Below are 5,000 nucleotides of genomic sequence, written 5' to 3'. Positions count from 1 at the left end.
CAAAAACTGGCCAAAACGGCCCAAAAACGGGCCAAAACTGGCCATTTTTGGCTGCACGAGCGAGCGGCGAGCGGCGGACAGCGAGCGAAGCGAGAGGCAGCACCGTCCCTGCTATACGAAAGCCCCATCCAGCCCTGTGCCACCCGGGGGGTTCCAGGGTGCTGAGATGGCTGACGTTTTGCTCCGCTCTCGACGGTCACCGCGCAATGCAAGAACAGGCCAAAAACTGGCCAAAACGGCCCAAAAACGCCAAAAACGGGCCAAAACTGGCCATTTTTGGCTGCACGAGCGAGCGGCGAGCGGCGGACAGCGAGCGAAGCGAGAGGCAGCACCGTCCCTGCTATACGAAAGCCCCATCCAGCCCTGTGCCACCCGGGGGGTTCCAGGGTGCTGAGATGGCTGACGTTTTGCTCCGCTCTCGACGGTCACCGCGCAATGCAAGAACAGGCCAAAAACTGGCCAAAACGGCCCAAAAACGGGCCAAAACTGGCCATTTTTGGCTGCACGAGCGAGCGGCGAGCGGCGGACAGCGAGCGAAGCGAGAGGCAGCACCGTCCCTGCTATACGAAAGCCCCATCCAGCCCTGTGCCACCCGGGGGGTTCCAGGGTGCTGAGATGGCTGACGTTTTGCTCCGCTCTCGACGGTCACCGCGCAATGCAAGAACAGGCCAAAAACTGGCCAAAACGGCCCAAAAACGGGCCAAAACTGGCCATTTTTGGCTGCGCGAGCGAGCGGCGAGCGGCGGACAGCGAGCGAAGCGAGAGGCAGCACCGTCCCTGCTATACGAAAGCCCCATCCAGCCCTGTGCCACCCGGGGGGTTCCAGGGTGCTGAGATGGCTGACGTTTTGCTCCGCTCTCGACGGTCACCGCGCAATGCAAGAACAGGCCAAAAACTGGCCAAAACGGCCCAAAAACGGGCCAAAACTGGCCATTTTTGGCTGCACGAGCGAGCGGCGAGCGGCGGACAGCGAGCGAAGCGAGAGGCAGCACCGTCCCTGCTATACGAAAGCCCCATCCAGCCCTGTGCCACCCGGGGGGTTCCAGGGTGCTGAGATGGCTGACGTTTTGCTCCGCTCTCGACGGTCACCGCGCAATGCAAGAACAGGCCAAAAACTGGCCAAAACGGCCCAAAAACGGGCCAAAACTGGCCATTTTTGGCTGCACGAGCGAGCGGCGAGCGGCGGACAGCGAGCGAAGCGAGAGGCAGCACCGTCCCTGCTATACGAAAGCCCCATCCAGCCCTGTGCCACCCGGGGGGGGTTCCAGGGTGCTGAGATGGCTGACGTTTTGCTCCGCTCTCGACGGTCACCGCGCAATGCAAGAACAGGCCAAAAACTGGCCAAAACGGCCCAAAAACGGGCCAAAACTGGCCATTTTTGGCTGCACGAGCGAGCGGCGAGCGGCGGACAGCGAGCGAAGCGAGAGGCAGCACCGTCCCTGCTATACGAAAGCCCCATCCAGCCCTGTGCCACCCGGGGGGTTCCAGGGTGCTGAGATGGCTGACGTTTTGCTCCGCTCTCGACGGTCACCGCGCAATGCAAGAACAGGCCAAAAACTGGCCAAAACGGCCCAAAAACGGGCCAAAACTGGCCATTTTTGGCTGCGCGAGCGAGCGGCGAGCGGCGGACAGCGAGCGAAGCGAGAGGCAGCACCGTCCCTGCTATACGAAAGCCCCATCCAGCCCTGTGCCACCCGGGGGGTTCCAGGGTGCTGAGATGGCTGACGTTTTGCTCCGCTCTCGACGGTCACCGCGCAATGCAAGAACAGGCCAAAAACTGGCCAAAACGGCCCAAAAACGGGCCAAAACTGGCCATTTTTGGCTGCACGAGCGAGCGGCGAGCGGCGGACAGCGAGCGAAGCGAGAGGCAGCACCGTCCCTGCTATACGAAAGCCCCATCCAGCCCTGTGCCACCCGGGGGGTTCCAGGGTGCTGAGATGGCTGACGTTTTGCTCCGCTCTCGACGGTCACCGCGCAATGCAAGAACAGGCCAAAAACTGGCCAAAACGGCCCAAAAACGGGCCAAAACTGGCCATTTTTGGCTGCACGAGCGAGCGGCGAGCGGCGGACAGCGAGCGAAGCGAGAGGCAGCACCGTCCCTGCTATACGAAAGCCCCATCCAGCCCTGTGCCACCCGGGGGGTTCCAGGGTGCTGAGATGGCTGACGTTTTGCTCCGCTCTCGACGGTCACCGCGCAATGCAAGAACAGGCCAAAAACTGGCCAAAACGGCCCAAAAACGGGCCAAAACTGGCCATTTTTGGCTGCACGAGCGAGCGGCGAGCGGCGGACAGCGAGCGAAGCGAGAGGCAGCACCGTCCCTGCTATACGAAAGCCCCATCCAGCCCTGTGCCACCCGGGGGGTTCCAGGGTGCTGAGATGGCTGACGTTTTGCTCCGCTCTCGACGGTCACCGCGCAATGCAAGAACAGGCCAAAAACTGGCCAAAACGGCCCAAAAACGGGCCAAAACTGGCCATTTTTGGCTGCACGAGCGAGCGGCGAGCGGCGGACAGCGAGCGAAGCGAGAGGCAGCACCGTCCCTGCTATACGAAAGCCCCATCCAGCCCTGTGCCACCCGGGGGGTTCCAGGGTGCTGAGATGGCTGACGTTTTGCTCCGCTCTCGACGGTCACCGCGCAATGCAAGAACAGGCCAAAAACTGGCCAAAACGGCCCAAAAACGGGCCAAAACTGGCCATTTTTGGCTGCACGAGCGAGCGGCGAGCGGCGGACAGCGAGCGAAGCGAGAGGCAGCACCGTCCCTGCTATACGAAAGCCCCATCCAGCCCTGTGCCACCCGGGGGGTTCCAGGGTGCTGAGATGGCTGACGTTTTGCTCCGCTCTCGACGGTCACCGCGCAATGCAAGAACAGGCCAAAAACTGGCCAAAACGGCCCAAAAACGGGCCAAAACTGGCCATTTTTGGCTGCACGAGCGAGCGGCGAGCGGCGGACAGCGAGCGAAGCGAGAGGCAGCACCGTCCCTGCTATACGAAAGCCCCATCCAGCCCTGTGCCACCCGGGGGGTTCCAGGGTGCTGAGATGGCTGACGTTTTGCTCCGCTCTCGACGGTCACCGCGCAATGCAAGAACAGGCCAAAAACTGGCCAAAACGGCCCAAAAACGGGCCAAAACTGGCCATTTTTGGCTGCACGAGCGAGCGGCGAGCGGCGGACAGCGAGCGAAGCGAGAGGCAGCACCGTCCCTGCTATACGAAAGCCCCATCCAGCCCTGTGCCACCCGGGGGGTTCCAGGGTGCTGAGATGGCTGACGTTTTGCTCCGCTCTCGACGGTCACCGCGCAATGCAAGAACAGGCCAAAAACTGGCCAAAACGGCCCAAAAACGGGCCAAAACTGGCCATTTTTGGCTGCACGAGCGAGCGGCGAGCGGCGGACAGCGAGCGAAGCGAGAGGCAGCACCGTCCCTGCTATACGAAAGCCCCATCCAGCCCTGTGCCACCCGGGGGGTTCCAGGGTGCTGAGATGGCTGACGTTTTGCTCCGCTCTCGACGGTCACCGCGCAATGCAAGAACAGGCCAAAAACTGGCCAAAACGGCCCAAAAACGGGCCAAAACTGGCCATTTTTGGCTGCACGAGCGAGCGGCGAGCGGCGGACAGCGAGCGAAGCGAGAGGCAGCACCGTCCCTGCTATACGAAAGCCCCATCCAGCCCTGTGCCACCCGGGGGGTTCCAGGGTGCTGAGATGGCTGACGTTTTGCTCCGCTCTCGACGGTCACCGCGCAATGCAAGAACAGGCCAAAAACTGGCCAAAACGGCCCAAAAACGGGCCAAAACTGGCCATTTTTGGCTGCACGAGCGAGCGGCGAGCGGCGGACAGCGAGCGAAGCGAGAGGCAGCACCGTCCCTGCTATACGAAAGCCCCATCCAGCCCTGTGCCACCCGGGGGGTTCCAGGGTGCTGAGATGGCTGACGTTTTGCTCCGCTCTCGACGGTCACCGCGCAATGCAAGAACAGGCCAAAAACTGGCTAAAACGGCCCAAAAACGGGCCAAAACTGGCCATTTTTGGCTGCGCGAGCGAGCGGCGAGCGGCGGACAGCGAGCGAAGCGAGAGGCAGCACCGTCCCTGCTATATACGAAAGCCCCATCCAGCCCTGTGCCACCCGGGGGGTTCCAGGGTGCTGAGATGGCTGACGTTTTGCTCCGCTCACGACGGTCACCGCACCACGCAAGAACGGACCATAAACAGGCCAAAACAGCCCAAAAACGGGCCAAAACTGGTCATTTTTGGCTGCGCGAGCGAGCGGCGAGCGGCGAACAGCGAGCGAAGCGTGAGGCAGCACCGTCCCTGCTATACGAAAGCCCCATCCAGCCCTGTGCCACCCGGGGGGTTCCAGGGTGCTGAGATGGCTGACGTTTTGCTCCGCTCACGACGGTCACCGCGCCATGCAAGAACGGACCAAAAACAGGCCAAAACAGCCCAAAAACGGGCCAAAACTGGCCATTTTTGGCTGAGCGAGCGAGCGGTGAGCGGCGAACAGCGAGCGAAGCGAGAGGCAGCACCGTCCCTGCTATACGAAAGCCCCATCCAGCCCTGTGCCACCCGGGGGGTTCCAGGGTGCTGAGATGGCTGACGTTTTGCTCCGCTCACGACGGTCGCCGTGCCACGCAAGAACGGACCAAAAACAGGCCAAAACAGCCCAAAAACGGGCCAAAACTGGCCATTTTAGGTTGCGCGAGCGAGCGGCGAGCGGCGAACAGCGAGCGAAGCGTGAGGCAGCACCGTCCCTGCTATACGAAAGCCCCATCCAGCCCTGTGCCACCCGGGGGGTTCCAAGGTGCTGAGATGGCTGACGTTTTGCTCCGCTCACGACGGTCACCGCGCCACGCCAGAACAGACCAAAAACAGGCCAAAACAGCCCAAAAACGGGCCAAAACTGGCCATTTTTGGCTGCGCGAGCGAGCGGCGAGCGGCGAACAGCGAGCGAAGCGAGAAGCAGCACCGTCCATGCTATACGAAAGCCCAATCTAGCAAAGAACAGCCCAA

The sequence above is a fragment of the Musa acuminata genome, unplaced genomic scaffold (assembly GCF_036884655.1).
Source record: "Musa acuminata AAA Group cultivar baxijiao unplaced genomic scaffold, Cavendish_Baxijiao_AAA HiC_scaffold_555, whole genome shotgun sequence".
Lineage (NCBI taxonomy): Eukaryota > Viridiplantae > Streptophyta > Magnoliopsida > Zingiberales > Musaceae > Musa > Musa acuminata.
The sequence above is the reverse complement of the archived record's forward strand: the minus strand, read 5'-3'. Positions refer to the sequence as shown.